The following is a 17,898-nucleotide window of genomic DNA, read 5'->3' on the forward strand; positions in this document are numbered from 1 at the left end:
GGAATCTAATAGAAGGGTGTTATTTATCCCATTAAGAGATGTTTGTTCCTACTGTCAGTAGAGGGGACCCAGGTGGATGACCTTCACATAGAAAGAAAATCAGAAATAAAGGACAGTGAGGAAGATAGAGAGTAGGGACATTAATGACACCAGAGACAGTTGTTCAAATATTTAATTTTTTACCAGTACCTGCCATCCTGGTTTATTGTGGTTAGTGTTGAAACAGAAACACAAATGAATCAAACAGGGACCCACTGAGTAAAATGTGTGACTTGATTGCAAGTCTCAAGTAGTTCGTCTGACTTGATTCTGATTTTATCTTTACTAATGGAAGATTTCCTACATTTAAAAAATGCTTCCCTTACATTCATCATTGATGCTCATCATTTATAACACTGTTTTTAGTTTATTAACTTAAGATGTAACTATGATATTTTAATATACATGTTGAAGAGATTACAAGTAAGCATTTGTGTGTGTGTAGTATGTGGGGATTGAACGCAGAGCCTTGTACATGCCAGGCAAGTGCTCTACACTGAGCTACAGTCCCATCCCCTGATAACCCACTTCCACTATTACAGCATTATATTAACCCTCTGTATGACCTATAACCTATATTAACCCTCCTAAAGTTCTCGTTTCTCAACTCTTTATTTTTAACACTTGAAAGTTTGAGGACACATTCAAATGACAGCATAAGCTTTTTTACAATTTTTTGCAATGAAACGTCAATACCACTGGAAGTCTGTAGTTCCCATTAGGGTTTACTCTTGGTGTTACATGGACTGGGAAAAATGTGTATGGCACAGTCCCTTCTTATAGTACCATGTAGCTCGTTGCACTGAACTAAAAGTCTTTTGTGCCTCATCTCTTCATCTCTCCCTCCAACCAGTGATAATTGCTGGTCTTCTTACTTTCTCCAGTTTTCCATTTCTACACTGCACTGTCGAGTATTGGAAACATAATATGTAGGCTTTTCAGACTGGCGCTCTCACTTGGTAATGCATATTTTTAACTTTCACTTATTTCTTTGCATGACTCAGTAGCTCAATTTATTTTTGGTAATGAAAAAAATTCATTTTTCTGAATGTACCATTTTATTTACTCATTCACCTACTGAAAGGAATCCTAGTTTCTTGTAAGTTTTAGCAATCACGAATGAGCTGTTATAAACACTTCTGTACATATGTGGGCATAATTTTTCGGCTCATTTGGGTAATCACCACGGAGCCCAGTTGTCTGATTTTATGATAGACAGATGTTTAGCTTTATAAGAAACAAACTGTCTCCCAAACTCACAGACATATGTATCTATTCTGTGGTCTACTCTCTATTCTTTTATATTTCAACTGTCTTCATTATATAATTTTTTATTATAGTCTTGAAGTTAGGTAGTGCTAGTGATCTAAATTTGTTTATTAATTCTAGAATTCTTCTGGTGAAATTTTTAGGATCTTTTGTTACGTATTCAGTCTTTGCCTTGCCATGTAAACTTTACAGTTTGTCAATATCCTGAAATCACTTTACAAGAGTTTGATTACAGTTGTGTTGGATAAAAAGATCGAACTGTGAAGACTGGACTTTGTTGAGTGTTTTCTGTCCTTAAATGTGAAACTTATCTTCATGAATGTAGTTCTTTGATTTATTCATCAGCACTTTGTAGTTTTTCTTGTCTAAATCTTGTAGCTATTTGTTCTGTGTACACATAAACATATTATTCTGCAGGCTAAAGTAAACAATATTGTTTTTAACTTCAAATTCCACTTGTTCATTTTTGGTATATATAAAAAGTGAGTGACTTTTGGACATTAAATATGCATCCTGCAGCTTTGTTGTAATCATTTTTTAGCTCCAGATTTTCGTAGATTTTTCTTAGGTTTTCTGCATAGTCATATCATCAGCAAAGACAGTTTTATTTCTTCCTATCAACATATCTTCATTTTTTCTTACCTCCATCCCCCATGGATCAGCATCTGTTTATCAGAGAAAACATCTGGCCTTTGGTTTGGGGGGATTAGCTTATTTCACTTCGCATGATATTCTCTAGTTCCATCCATTTACCTGCAAATGCCAGTTTCATTCTTCTTTAAGGCTGAGTAATATTCCATTGTGTATATGTAGCACATTTTCTTTATACATTCATTTGGTGAAGGGTATCTACACTGGTTCCATAGTTTAGCTATTGTGCATTGAGCTCCTATAAACATTGACGTGGCTGTGTCACTATAGTATGCTGATTTAAGTCCTTTGGGTATAAACCAAAAAGTGTTCTAGTGTCTAAGTCTTTGATGACACTTTGAATTGATTTTTGTGCAAGGTAAGAGATAGAGGTTTAATTTCATTTTGTTACAAATGGATTTCCAGTTTTTACAGCACCATTTGTTGAATGGGCTATCTTTTCTCACATGCATGTTTTTGGTGCTTTTGTCTAGTATGAGATAACCGTATTTATGTGGGTTTGTCTCTGTGTATTTTATTCTGTACCCATTAGTCTACAAGTCTATTTTGGTGCCATATCATACCATTTTTGTTACTATTGCTCTGTAGTACAGTTTAAGTTTTCGTATTATGATGCCTCCTGCTTCACTCTTCTTACAACGGATTGCTTTGGCTACTCTTGGTCTTTTATTTTTCCAAATAAATTTCATGGGTGCTTTTTTCAATTTCTATGAAGAATGTCATTGGGATTTTAATGAGAATTGCATTAAATCTGTACAGTGCTTTTGGTAGTATGGCCATTTTGACAATGTTAATTCTGCCTATCCAAGAGCATGGGCGATCTTTCCATCTTCTAAGATCTTGTTCAATTTCTTTCTTTAGTGTTCTATAGTTTTCATTGTAGAGGTCTTTCACCTCTTTCATTAGATTGATTCCCCAAGTATTTTTTTTTTAGGCTATTGTAAATGGGGTAGTTTTCCTCATTTCTCTTACAGTGGATTCATCACTTATGTATAGAAAAGTATTTGATTTATGGGTATTGATTTTATATCCTGCTACTTTGCTGAATTTGTTTATTAATTCTAGAATTTTTCTGGTGAAATTTTCAAGATCTTCTAAATATAGAATTGTGTCATTAACAAATAGTGATAGTTTTTCTTTTCCTATTTATATCCCTTTAATTTCTTTGGTTTGTCTAATTGCTCTGGCTAGAGTTTCAAGGACTATGTTGAATAGAAATGGTGGAAGAGGGCATCCCTGTATTGTTCCAGTTTTTAAAGGGAAAACTTTCAATTTTATCCATTTAGAATGATGTTGGCCTTGGGCTTAGCATAGATAGCCTTTATGATGTTGAGGTATATTTCTACTATCCCTATTTTATCTAGTGTTTTGAGCATGAAGGGGTGTTGCATTTTGTAAAAATGATTTTTTCTGCCTCTATTAAGATAATCATATGATTCTTGTCTTTAAGTCTAACTGATGTGATGCATTACGTTTTTTGATTTCCATGTGTTGAACCAACCTTGCATTCCAGGGATGAAATCCACTTGATTGTGGTGCACTATCTTTTTAATATGTTTTTGTATGCAATTTGCCAGAAGTTTATGAGAATCTTTATATTTATGTTCATCAGGAATATTGGTCTGAAGATTTCTTTCCTTGATGTGTCTTCATCTGGTTTTAGTATCAGGGTGATACTAACCTCATAGAATGAGTTTAGAAGGGTTCCCTTCTTTTCTAATTCATGGAATGATTTCAGGAGTACTGGTGTTAATTCTTCTTTTAAGGTCTTGTAGGACTCAGTGAGAATCTATCTGTCCTGGGCTTTTCTTGGTTGGTAGGCTTTAGGCTTTTCTTCGTTGGTTGCTTTAAATTGATCTGTTGAAATTGTGTGTGTCCTCATGATCCAGTTTGGGTAGATCATATGTCTCTAGATATTTGTCAATGTTCTTGAGATTTTCTGTTTTATTTGAGTATAAATTTTCAAAAACATTTCTAATTATCTTCTGTATTTCAGTAGTGTCCATGGTGATATCTCCTTTTTCAAAATGAAGTTTAGTAACTTGGGTTTTCTCTCTCTTTCTTTTGTTAGTGTAGCTAAGGGTTATCAATTTTATTAATTTTTGCAAAGAACCGGCTTTTCATCTTGTCAATTTTTTGAATTGTTTCTTTTGTTTCAATTTCACTGATTTCAGCTCTTATTCTTAATTGTTTCCTGTCTTCCACTGCTTTTGGTATTGTTTTGTTCTTCTTTTTTTAGGGCTTTGAGATGTAGTGTTAGGTCATTTATTGGTTGACTTTTTATCCTTTTAATGTATGAGTTCAATGCAATGAACTTCCCAGTTAGCACTGCCTTCATAGTGTCCCAGAGATTTCGATATGTTGTATCAGTGTTCTCATTTACCTCTAAGTATTTTTAAATTTTCTCCCTGATTTTTTCTGTTATTCATTTGTCATTCAGAAGCATGCTATTTAGTCTCCAGGTGTTGGAGTAGATTCTATGTTTTATTTTATCTTTGATTTCTAGTTTCATTCCATTATGATCGATCTGATAGAATGCAGGGTAGTACTTCTATTTTTTGTATTTCCTAAGAGTTGCTTTGTGGCATAACGTGGTCTATTTTAGAGAAAGATCCATGTACAGCTGAGAACAAAGTGTATTCACTCAATGAAAGATGAAATATTCTATACATGTCTGTTAAGTTGAAATCATTGATTGTGTTATTTAGTTCTATAGTTTCTTTGTTTAGTTTTTGTTTGGAAGATCTATCCAGTGGTGAGAGAGATATGTTAAAGTCAACCAGTATATTGTTTTGTGGTCTATCTGATTTTTGAAATTGACAAGGGTTTCCTTGGTGTACCTAGATGCCCCATTGTTATGTCTTGTTGATGTATGATTCCCTCAAGTGGTATGGAATGTCCTTTCTTATCTCTTCTAACTTTGATTGGAAGTCCACCTTGTGTGATGTGAGGATGGAAACCCCTGCTTGTTTACACAGTCCATGTGAGTGATGTGTTATTTCCCAAACTTTCAGTCTGTGGATGTCTTTTCCTAGGAGATGAGTCTGTTAAAGACAGCATATTGTTGGGTCTTTTCTTTTAATCCAATCTGCCAGTCTATGTCTATTGATTGATAAGTTTAGGCCATTTACATTCAATGCTATTATTAAGATATGGTTTTTATTCCTGGTCCTTTTGGTTTATTTTTGGTTTTTATCTTGACTTAGTTTCTCCTTTGATTGATTTTTCCTTTAGTGTAGTCCTTCCCTTTGCTGGTTTTCATTGTTTTGTTTTGTTTTGTTTTGTTTCGTTTCCTCCTCATGGAATATTTTGCTCAGCTTTTCTTAAGTGCAGGCTTTCTAGTTGTGAATTCTTTTAAGTTTTATTACCATGGAAGGTTTTTATTTCATCTTCAAAGTTGAAGCTTAATATTGCTGGATATAAAATTCTCAGTTGGCATCATTTTCTTTCAGTGCTTGATCTCTGTTATTCCAGGACCACCTGGCCTGGAGGGTCTGGATTGAGAAATCAGCAGAAATTCAAATAGGTTTTCCACTGTATGTAATTTGATTTTTTTCTCTCACAATCTTTAAAATTCTATCCATATTCTGTATGTTAGTCATTCTCATTATAATGTGCCTTGGTGTGTGTCTGCTGTAATTGTGTACATTTGGGGTCCTATAAGCCTCTTGTAGTTGATTTTTCATTTCATCTTTACATTTGGGAAATTTTCTGACATTATGACTTTGAAAAGATTGTGCATTCCTTTGGTTTGTATCTCCATGCCTTCATCTACTTCAATAAATCTTAAATTTGCTCTTTCCATGTTATCCCATATTTCTCGGAAGTTCTGTTCATGGTTTCTTACCATCTTCCCTGTGGTGTTGACTTTATTTTCAGGAGTATATATATATATTTTTTTTATTTTTTATATAGCTTTTAATTTTTTACAGACTGCATTTGATCCATTGTACACAAATGGGGTACATCATTTCATTTCTATGGTTGTACACAATGTAGATTCATACAATTTGTGTAGTCATACATGTACATAGGGTAATGATGTCTGTCTCATTCTACACTTTTCCATATGCTCCTCCCTCTCATTTCCTTCTATGTGTTATAAGTTCCCCCATTCTTCTCTCACCTCCCCACCTCCCCACCCTCATTACATATCATTCTCCACTTATCAGGGAAAACATTCAGCCTTTGGTTTTGTTGGCTTGGCTTATTTCACTTAACATGATATTCTCCAATTCCTTCCATTTATTTGCAAATGCCATAATATTATTCTTCTTTATGTATGAATAATATTCCACTGTGTATATATACCAGAGTTTCTTTATCCATTCACCTGTTGAAGGGCATCTAGGTTGCTTCCACAATCTAGCTATTGTGAACTGAGCTGCTATAAACATTGATGTGGCTGTGTTACTGTAGTTTGCTGATTTTAGGTCCTTTGGGTATAAACTGAGGAGTGGGATAACTGGGTCAAAAGGTGAGTCCATTCCAAGTTTTCTGAGGATTCTCCACACTGCTTTCCAGAGTGGCTGCACCAATTTGCAACTCCACCAGCAATGTAAAAGTGTGCCTTTTTCCCCACACCCATGCCAACATCTCTTATTGTTTGTGTTCTTGATAATAACCTTTCTAATTGGAGTAAGATGAATCTTAGAGTTGTTTTAATTTGCATTTCTCTAATTACTAGAGATATTGAACACTTTTTCATATATTTATTAATTGCCTGTATGTCTTATTCTGTAAAGTGTCTGTCCAGTTCCTTGGTCCATTTATTGATTGGGTTCTTTGTATTTTTGGTACAAGTTTTGTAAGTTCTTTATAAATCTTGGAGATAAGTGCTGTATCTTAAGTGCATGTGGAAAAGATTTTCTCCCACTCTGTAGGCTCTCTCTTCACGATGTTGATTGTATCCTTTGCTGAGAAAAGCTTTTTAGTTTGAGTCCATCCCATTTGTTGATTCTTGCTTTTGATTTCTTGTGCTTTGGGAGTCTTGTTAAGGAAGTCTGGTCCTAATCCAACATGATAAAAATTTGGGGCCTACTTTGTCTTCTATTAGATGCAGGGTCTCTGGTCTAATTCCTATGTTGATTGATTTCGAGTTGAGTTTTGTGCAGGGTGAGAGATAGAGGTTTAATTTCATTTTACTGCATTTGGATTTCCAGTTTTGCCAGCACCATTGTTGAACAGGCTATCTTTTCTCCATTGTATGTTTTTAGCTCCTTTGTCTAGTATGACGTGACTATATTTATGTGGTTTTTTTTTTCTCTGTGTCTTCTATTCTGCACCATTGGTCTGTCTGTCTATTTTGGTGGATTGTCTTTGATATTTTCTATTTTGTTGGAGAATAGATTTTCAAAGTAGCTTCTAATTATGTTATGTATTTTCAATGGTGTCTGTGGTGATCTTTCCTTTTTCATCATGAATTCTAGTAATTTGAGTTTTCTCTCTCCTCTTTGTTTTTGTGGCTAGGGATTTATCAATTTTGTTTAGTTTATCAAAGAACCAACTTTTTGTTTTTGTCAATTTCTTAGATTGTTTCTCTTGTTTCAATTTCATTGATTTCAGCTCCGATTTTCATTATTTCCTGTCTTATACTATTTTTGGTTGTTGATCTGTTCTTCTTTTTCTAGGCTTTGAGATGTAATGTTAGGTTATTTAGTTGACTTTTTATTTTTTTAATGTATGAGCTCAATGCAATGTACTTTCCTCTTAGTACTGCATTCAGAGTGTCCCAGAGATTTTGATATGTTGTGTCATTGTTCTCATTTACCTCTAAGAATTTTTTTATTTCTTCCCTGATGTCTCCTATCATCACTGCATCATTCAATAGTATATTATTTAGTCTCCAGGTATATTAGTAGTTTTTGTTTGTTATTTTATTGTTCATTTCTAATTGCATTCCATTATGGTCTGATAGGAGACAGGTTAGGATCTCTAATTTTTTGTATTACTAATGGCTTTTTAGTGGCATAGCATATAGTCTATTTTGGAGAAGGATCCATGAGCTGCTGAGAAAAAGTATATTTGCTCGATGATGAATGAAATACTCTGTAAATGTCCATTAAGTCTATATCATTGGTTGTGTTATTTAGTTCTGTAGTTTCGTTGTTCAGTTCTTGTTTGAGGATCATCCAGTGGGAGAGCGGTGTGTTAAAATCCCCACTATTAATGTGTTTTGTCTATTTGATTCTTAAATTTGAGAAGGGTTTGCTTGATATACATAGATGCTCCATGTTTTGGGTCATAAATTTTTAAAATTGTTATATCTTGCTCTTTTATGCTCCCTTAAGCAGTATGAAATGTCCTTCTTTATCCCTTCTGACTAACTTAGGTTGAAGACCACTTTATCTGATATGAGGATGGAAAGTCCTACTTTTTTACTGGGTCCATGTTCACGGTATGTTTTTCCCCATCCTTTCACCTTTAGTCTATGGATGTCTTTTCTATAAGCTGAGTTTCTTGAAGGCAGCATATTGTTGGGTCTTTCTTTTTAATCCAATCTGCCCCAATCTATGTCTTTTGACTATTGAATTTAGGCCATTGACATTCAGGGTTATTATTGAGCTATGATTTATATTCCTGGTGGACATCTGGTGGAAGGCAATGGTTAGGTGAAAGACAGGTAATGGGCAGGCAGGGGACAGACTAAGGAGGAAATGGCGGATGATAGGCAGCAGTAAGCTTGTGATATGGGCTCAAAAGTTTAGTGATATGCTGGCAGACAGCAGGCGAGTGCGGCAGGCAAGTGGGGGGTAAACAGCAGGAGTTGGAGGGCAGTGCTGGCTCACAGAGAAACAGTATTTTCTTTGCTTGAATCCAAGTCATGGAAAGACAAAGAATGCCATCTTGGATCTCCCTTAAATGATTTTTTCTATATCCATAGATATAAGTATGTATTTTATCTTATGTATCCTTCAGACTGATGAATTACATTAATTGGCAGCTGGATATTGAACCAGCCTTGCATACCTGGGATGTATCTCAAAATTTGTCATGGTGTGTAACTCTTTTTATACACTTTTATTTGACTTGCTAATAATTTTTGAGAATTTTTATAACTCCAGCAACTGTAAGTCCTTATCTCAGAAATGCAAATTCTTTAATAAGATAAATAATGCCTTTATGTTGGTTCTCGTCTGTGTCTTCAACTTCACTTTGTTCTGTCTTTTTCCTACCTTACTCCCTTTCAGGTAGTGACCTTTCAGCGTTTTGAACTTGCCTAGCCCTTTACAGTGTTGGACCCTCCCACATGTAAAAGTACTTCCCATAGAAGCTACTAATGTCTCATCCTTTGAATTTCAGTTTAAATTTCCCCTTTAAAAGGGGCCTTTTATAATTTTACCTGGTTCACAGAGTATGTCACTTCTATTTTTCCTCACAGTAACCTGTTGGTTTTCTTATTAATGGTGATCACAGATTACAAATACTTTTATAGATATTCCCATTTTTATTTTGTGACAATTACAAGATATAACACCAATGCAGGTAAGACTATGTTCCAATGTTTTCTGTTTTATTAACTATTGTGTCTCCACTTAATAGCACAGAGCTTGTAACAAATTAGATGTATTAAATATTTTTAAAATAGTGAACAAAAACAGATACTCAAGTAATTGATAAAACTAAAAAAATTTTTTTAAATGTATCTAATCTGACACTAACAGGTAGCACAAAAATTGAGTGAGATGAAAAATATTTTTCCCTGGCAATGAAGGGAAATAATTGATAACTCCATCCTCAGTAGAACAAATTAACGGGGTTGATATTTTAAACTTGACTGCAATTGTCCCATAATGTTTCTGAAAATAATTTTCCTGGATGTATCACCTCGACCTTAGTTATGTGATCAATCTAATGATATCTTATATGTTACCTATATTATATATAGGTGTTCTTTTGAAAATTTGTGGAAAATCCCAGTGAAAGCAATTAAGTACAAACCAGTCTTGGACACACTCCAGTTGCAGGACTCCATGATTAATATGCTTTCATGGTATAAAATTTTCAGTAATCTTTACCCCTGTTAAGTAGAAGATGCTGTCCTCTCAGTAGCTAATATAATTATTTCAGAAGATGTTTAGTTATGCTTAAAGCATGATCTGAAAATGGCACAAGAATGTCCTCTTCAATTCTCAAATAAGTATCTGGTCATACCAACACAAAAGAGAAGATGGGATAAATGGCTAAATGGTAGTTATTTCTAGCAATCCTGTAAAAGTTACTAGAACTTAGAAACTTTCCATGTTAAAAAAAAAAAAAAAAGGCTAGTTGTTGTCTTCTTAGGGCTACGTACAATTTGTTTGCATTTTTGATAAATTATTCTAAAAAGGAAAGTTTTAATTCTTGTTTGCACCATGGAATTCCTTTGAAATAGGTTTACAATGTAAGTAATGGTTTCTGCAATATGTATAAATCTGGAGAAAATGAACAGACATAGCTGTATGACTTCAAATATATTCTCAAGGAATATGCAGGATTTTTTTTTTTTCTAGATGGCATGGGGATTTCCCTCTATTTATGAGGAAGGCAAGAAAGTTCTTAAAACTGTAAATAATCTTTCAAAGATAAGGCTTTACAATTGGTAGCAGAAAAAGACTTTGCAATTATGAGAATTTTTTCTTATAAAGGAAGTTAAATTACTTGCATTTGTAAGAATTAAATATTAAAAAAAATCTGCAGGCAGAAAGTGGCTTATCAAGTTGTACATGAGAGTTGTCATGAATATATTTAAAAATTGAAAACTTAAGCCAGTGACCATGTTACAACCTCAATAGTTATGTTTCCATCTGGAAAAGTAGAAGACTCATGGTGAGAAGCTGATTTCTCAGTCAGCACCAAGATTTCTATCCTCTGATGACATGACCCCTGGAGCAGACCTGAGCCTTGATGAGCTAGTGGACACGCTCTGATGGCCTGAAGTCCCCCTCATTCGATCTGCAAGACACAGGTGGGTGCCCTAAAATGCTTGTTGTTTGAATGAGTACATAAAACATTGAACATACTACAAAATTTGCACAATATTTACCATTATTTTAGAGATTGTAATATCTGCCTCTGCTCTCTAAAGTTAGCATCTACCAAAGAATAAATGGAACTGAGGAGATGGAAAATCCTTTTGGATATTTGAAGAGAAGAAAAAGAGTTGAGCAAATAACCATGGAGACTTGCAAGAAATGAATTTGGGCAGTGACCTGGATTACAGTCATCTGTGGTTTGTAGGTCAAGGTAGGGAGAATAGACTTTGTTGTGCATGCAGAAGGAATCTCCAGTAGGGGTTTTGAGCAAAGGAGTGACATGATCTTAATAATATTTAAACAGATAATTTGGGATACCTCAGGAAAGTAACTTGTTGAAGGCTAAAATGAAACTAGATAGACCTCACAGGGGTCTACTACAGTAGACAGTGGATAAAATGAGAATGACCAGATATGTAAAATATTAATAAAGATTCAAGAGAACTAATTAAATATATAATTAAGTGACATGAAAGGACTAAAAGAGTGAAGAACACTATGAGAACTTGATCTGAGAAAGAACAGGGAAGAAAGTACCATTTCATTAGAGAAAAACTAAGAAGGAATAGATTTATTGTAAAAAAAATAAAAATTACTTGTACATACTAAACAGGTATCTAATTGAAGATGGCCATTCATTTGGAAAATTATGAGACAGATCGTGTTGAAAATAGACAGTTTCAACAATTATTCATTTCTAGGTTAGGAGAAGGAGGGTGATCCAAATAAAGACACACAGGAGGGTTAAATGACTTGGTAGGATATCTGAAACTGTGAGAGTAGAGCTCACACAGTGTGTCACATGAAACATTTATATCTTATTTTGCACACAGACACACACACACACACACACACACACACAAACACACACAGTGAGTGAATGAATAAAGATCAAGATTGAGATAGTTCTATTTTTTCATTGTTTTGTAGGTAAACTGCTTTTAATATCCAAAGTCATCACCAATAAAATAATACATGGAACAGAGGAATAATGTAACTTATTTTGTCCTTTGGGCCTCACGCAGAATCAAAAGGAGCAGAAAGTGCTTTTTGTTATGTTCTTGCTCTTCTACATCTTGACCATGGTGGGAAATCTGCTCATTGTTATGACCATAACCTTCAGTAAGACCCTGAGCTCACCAATGTACTTCTTTCTTGCCAGCTTATCATTTATGGATGCCATTTATTCATCAGTCACTTCCCCAAAATTGATTGTGGACTTGTTCTTTGGAAAAAATACTATATCCTTCAAGTTTTGTATGACTCAGCTTTTTACAGGACACTTTTTTGGTGGATCAGAGGCCTTTCTTCTGTTGGCAATGGCTTATGACCGCTATGTGGCCATCTGTAAGCCTTACATTATTTGGTTATCATGAGGCCATGGGTGTGTGTTTTACTGCTCATAGTTTCCTGGGTTGGAGGTTTTTTGCACTCAGTAATTCAGTTGGGCACCATTTACGGGCTCCCATTCTGTGGCCCCAATGTCATTGACCATTTCATATGTGACATGTACCCCTTATTGAAACTTGTCTGTATTGACACCTATGTCATTGGCCTCTTGGTGATGGCCAATTCAGGACTCATCTGCACAACTGTGTTTCTGCTCTTACTCTTGTCTTATGTAGTCGTCTTTCACTCTCTGAAGAACCTGAGTCAGGAAGGGAGGCGGAAGGCTCTCTCCACCTGTGGCTCCCACATCACAGTAGTTGTCCTCTTCTTTGTTCCCTGTATTTTCATATATGTAAGACCAGCTAAGACTTTCCCCATTGATAAACCATTAAGTGTGTTTTACACAGTCATAACCCCCATGCTGAACCCCATCATCTACACTCTGAGAAACTCAGAGATGACAGACGCTATGAAGAAACTCTGGGGAGGAAAAATCACATCAGGTTGGAAATGAGTGCGTTGAACCTGGAAAGCTGTAACGCACATAAAGCAGGGAGTATTTATATAGCATTACACTGATTTTTCCTCAACTTCTGTACTTATTTTATTTCTTATTTTGTAATCCTCCTATTTTTAGATTCTCTCAAATTGATTCTTTTTATTTTACTATTTAATGCTATATTATTTTAATTTAAGTTGCATTACACGTAGGATTTTCCATGTACAAGTTTCCATTTCTAAAATATAAAAGGATAAGTGTAACAGATACTTATAAATGTTAAAAATGGAACCCAGGGCCCAGGGAGGTAGTTCAGTGGTAGAATGCTTGCCTAGCATACATGGGGCCCCAGGTTCCATCCCCAGCAACACAAAAACAAACCAAAAACACAGATCCCATGCAAATGATACAATGGTGAAATAAATCATCTTCCCATCTCTCAAGAGATGTCCCAGTGCGACTCTGAGCTGCAGTCACTGAAATGTTCTTCTGAGATTCTTTAGATGAGACTCTTAGCTCACACAGGCGTGTTGACATATAAGCACAAGTGTTTACATTTCAATGCATGAAAGTTTGCATCCCCCTCTGCTTCTTGACCATCTTCCAATATAGTCCCCATATAGCTACCTCATTTCAGTTTTCCTTTTAATGTATAATAACCCCTTATAAAAATATTATAAAATTAGTGTCCAGTCCTCTTCAAGTTGCTCCCAACCTTTTTCAACACCAAATAATTCTGCAATAAAGTAATTTTTATGTCTAAGTTTGGATTCTTTATGGTCAGTAGTGCTCTATATTTCTTTCACAGATATCTAATATGATTCTTTAACGTTTAGTCCTTTGGAGTCTGTCTTTTATGTTAGTTCTGTAAGTGAGACCTTGTCTTCTATTAAATTTTCAAAGTATTGATGGTTGGAATATAAGACAATTACATTTTGTTTTGTTTTGTTCATTTGGAAGTAAGAATAGTATTCACAGTGCATAGTTAGTTCACCCTATTTAGACTATAGTTCTGTATGTGTTTTTTAACCTTTTGAAAACTGTTTTTATTTTTTATTTTTTTATTTTTTTTATTGTAAACAAATGGGATACATGTTGTTTCTCTGTTTGTGCATGGCGTAAAGGCATACCATTTGTGTAATCATAGATTTACATAGGGTAATGTTGTTTGATTCATTTTGTCATTTAGTTCTGTATGTTTTGACAAGTGCATCAGCTGTATAAACCACAGTCAGTAGGCCTAGTGTTTGAGCACCCTAAAATATAACCCTGTGCAAATTTTAGGCACCTGTTTTCCTCCTTGAAGGTCCTGCAAAAGTCAACCCCAGCTCAATTCACAGTAGCCAAGCTATGGAACCAACCTAGGTGCCCTTCAACATATGAAAGAATAAAGCAAATGTGAAATGCACACACACACAAAATCTCTCTCTCTCTCTCTCTCTCTCTCTCTCACGCACACACACACACACACACACACACACACACACTGGAATATTACTCAGCCACAAAGAATGAAATTATGGCATTACCAGTAAATGGATGGATCTGAAGAATGTCGTGCTGAGTGAAATGAGCCAGTTCCAAAAACAAAGACCAAATGTTCTCTCTGATATGTGGATACTAACTCACAACAAGGGAGGGTAGGGAGGGTAGGGAGGGGATGAACTGAAGTTCATTGTGTTAGATAAACGGGAATGAAGAGAAGGGAGGGTGAGGGGAATAGGAAGCACAGTAGAGTTAATCAGATATAAATTTCCAATCCTTGTATTTGAATATACAGCCATGGTGACTCCACATCATGTACAACCACAAAAATAGGATAAGTTATACTCCAGGTATGTACAATATGTCAGAATACACTCTATTGTCATGTATACCTAAAAAGAACAAGTATAAAAAGATAAGTGATTTCTGATATCTGATGTACAGCATGCTAGCTGTCGTTAACAATACTGCATTGTATAAATGAGATTTAAGAGAATAGTGTTCTCAACACAAAAGAGATTGAAGCTTAACTGTGTGAGCTGATGAGGTGAGGTAATCGTAGTGGTCATTTCATTACATATATATATATATATAAATAAAACATGTTGTACACCCAAAACATGTGTGATTCCTATTTATCAATTTTGGGGGACTGAATTAGAACAAGGTATATTCTATGCTTTTATAATTGTGTCAAAATGGAATCTGCTGTCATACATAATTGAAAAGAACCAATAAAAGATTAAAATATTTTTTTAAAAAAATCTATAGAATTAAAAGAGTTTTTAAAAAACACACAACACTAATGCAACTTACTAAAATATGGTTTCTACTCAACTTAAAGTACCATTTTTTTTTTGCAATTATTTTAAACTTTGAGGTCTAATCCAGTAGAGGTTTACAGTTAAATTATTTTGTTTACACTTTATTGATGTTGTCCATTTCTCTTTGTAGTTTTATCAACTTCTTTCCTAAAGAAAGGTAAACTTGGTGATTTGTTTTCAATCTTAGGAAATGTTTCTTTTTCTCTTTCTAGTTTTACCTATTTAGCTCATTTTCATTATCTTCAGCTTCTCTCTCTTTCTAATTCTAACACTGCTAAAAAATCTCCTGTTGGATTGGCTTGGCTGCCAAATCCAGTATAATATGAAACGATCATAACAAAAGCTGAAATTTATCTTACTTTGTATTCATCAAGTTTTTAAATATATCAGGAATGGTGTAATTTTTCAAAATATATTGTTATCAGTTATTTAGACGATTACACAATTTAACATTTATAGATATTGATAAGATGAATTATATAATAGAATATCGTGCATTCTATGCATTGGTTAATCTCTGCATTTATTGAATACATTTTGCTAGGCCAATAGGTTACATTGTTTTCTTGTATTGTTGGAATACAAGAAAGGATTTCAAAGGATTTCAAAGGATTTCTGTGTTGATTTTTAAAAGTTAAAATAGTTTATTTTTGTATATGTTCAATATTATTTGAAATTTTATATCAATGTTATGCATAGGGCCTTTTGCAATCACCCTTTTAAAAATGTACCACTAACAGTCATTCTTCTGTCACACTTAATGTTTACCTTCACACTTCATTAACACTTTTGACTAGCTAGTATACTATGTATTTTACTCTTAAAACTGTATTTCCTGTTTTCTCTTTAAAATATAAGTTTACTGCTAAATCCTCAGCACCTGACAGTGCTGGACAGAGTAAATTATAGAATTAATGCCTTATAGAAAAATTATTTTTACTGTTAAAATAATTTATTTTATTGCTGTTTAAGTAGCATTAGAATGATATTTTCACTGAAGGTTAGTGAGTAATAACCATGTCCAGTATCTACAAAAAAACTCACCATTTTCAGGACTTGATTTAGGTATGCTATATGTGTTTCATAATTTAAACCTCCCAATGATGCACTGAGGTAGGTGCTATATTATTAACCCTTTTTGCAGCTGTACAGAGGTTCATGGAGGTTAAGAACCCTGCAAAAGGTCATGAGTGTGTGTGCCAAAAACTGAATCCCAGAAGTCTTGCCTGTGCTCAGATATGATAGACACTATTACCTGGTGATGATGACCAAGCCTTCAGACATATTTAAATAAGTTGAACAAATAGTATTCATTGATTCTTTTATTCTTTTTGCTGTGTTTATAGTTCTATATTTTGTAGTTTTGTTAAAACATCTTAACATATTTTCAGATTCAGCAGTTGCAAGAATTCCTGTATACTCTTCACACAGTTTACCTAAATAGTCACACATTTTTTCCTATATTTGGTTTTTGCTTTTTTCTCTCTCTTTCTGTGTATTTGTTCATATGAATATATCACATCGTATGGATACATGCAAATTCCATTTTCTTGTCTATCATTCTCTGTCATATATTGTATGAATTTATTTATATTTTTTCTGCAATATAAGAGTAAGTTAAAGGTAACTTGTAAGCATAACTCTTTAGCTAGCCCTAAAATTTCAAAGCATTTCCAAAATGCATTTTATTGTATTACCATACATAACAGTGATCAAAATCAAAAAATTAACATTGAAAAAATACTATTAGTTGGGCTAGGGATATGGCTCAGTTGGTAGAGTGCTTGCCTTGCAAGCACAAGGCCCTGGGTTCAATCCCCAGCACGGCAAAAAAAAAAAAAAAAAAAAAAAAAAAAAAAAAAAAAAATTACTATTATGTAATCTACACAGTTCATCCTTTCTCTAATTTTCCCAATAATGTCCTCTTTTGTTTCAAAAGTGAATTCAAGTTCACACATTTCATTTTACTGTCATAAGTACAGCATGGATTGCTTTAATATGAAATTATTCTTAAATCTTTCTTTGTGTTTTCTGACATTGCCATTTCTGTAAAGTACAAGTTAGTTATCTTGCAGAATGTGCTGTGTACTCCTATTTAGGTTTGTCTACCATTTCTTTATATTTCAAGTCCGTTTATGCCTTTGGCCAGGAGTATCTTGCAAGGGATCCTGACTTCTCAGCTATCTCAGGAGTCACTTGCTGCTTGCAGTGTTGCTTTTGATAATTTGGTTTTGATGGTTCTGTTTCCTTCATGTTTTTTTTCTTACCTTCCACAACATTTTTGAGGGGTACTTTTTGACATATGTCACCACTAGTAATCTGTCTTCCTTTTTGCTCTTTCTGATTTAAGGGACCCCTGTGAATACTCCACTGTTTTGGGGCTGCTCTTTCAAAGGACTTGGTTTGATACAAAGAAAGATATCACTGCCTGATTCACATAGAAGTCATAATATGACTAAGTTTGGCAAAAAGAAGCAAATTTATTGAGGCTGCGTGGTAATGGAGCTAATGGAGGTTAAATATGTCTCTCCGATTGGTTGGTAGTGACAACTTATAGGAAGGGAGATGGGAAGAGTGGCCTGGTGATTGGGTGGAGAGAAGGGGAAGAAATCAGGTTTATTTGAGTAGGCCTAGATGACCATCTTGCCTCTTCAAAGGTCACGTGTTTCTTTTCTGGATAAGGGACATTATTGGGTTCTCTGTGGGGATTTTGAGCTGGTAAGGAAAA

The 17,898-nt window shown here is 34.4% G+C and overlaps 1 pseudogene across 1 annotated transcript; it reads left to right on the forward strand.

The window, feature by feature from the left end:
- The first annotated feature begins 11,948 nt into the window (after positions 1–11,948).
- LOC306639076 (olfactory receptor 4A47-like) lies at positions 11,949–12,876 on the forward strand (annotated as a pseudogene). Its single transcript has one exon. The product of its transcript is annotated as an olfactory receptor 4A47-like (transcript).
- The last annotated feature ends 5,022 nt before the right edge of the window (positions 12,877–17,898 follow it).

The sequence above is a fragment of the Sciurus vulgaris genome (genome assembly GCF_902686455.1).
Source record: "Sciurus vulgaris genome assembly, chromosome: 11".
NCBI lineage: Eukaryota > Metazoa > Chordata > Mammalia > Rodentia > Sciuridae > Sciurus > Sciurus vulgaris.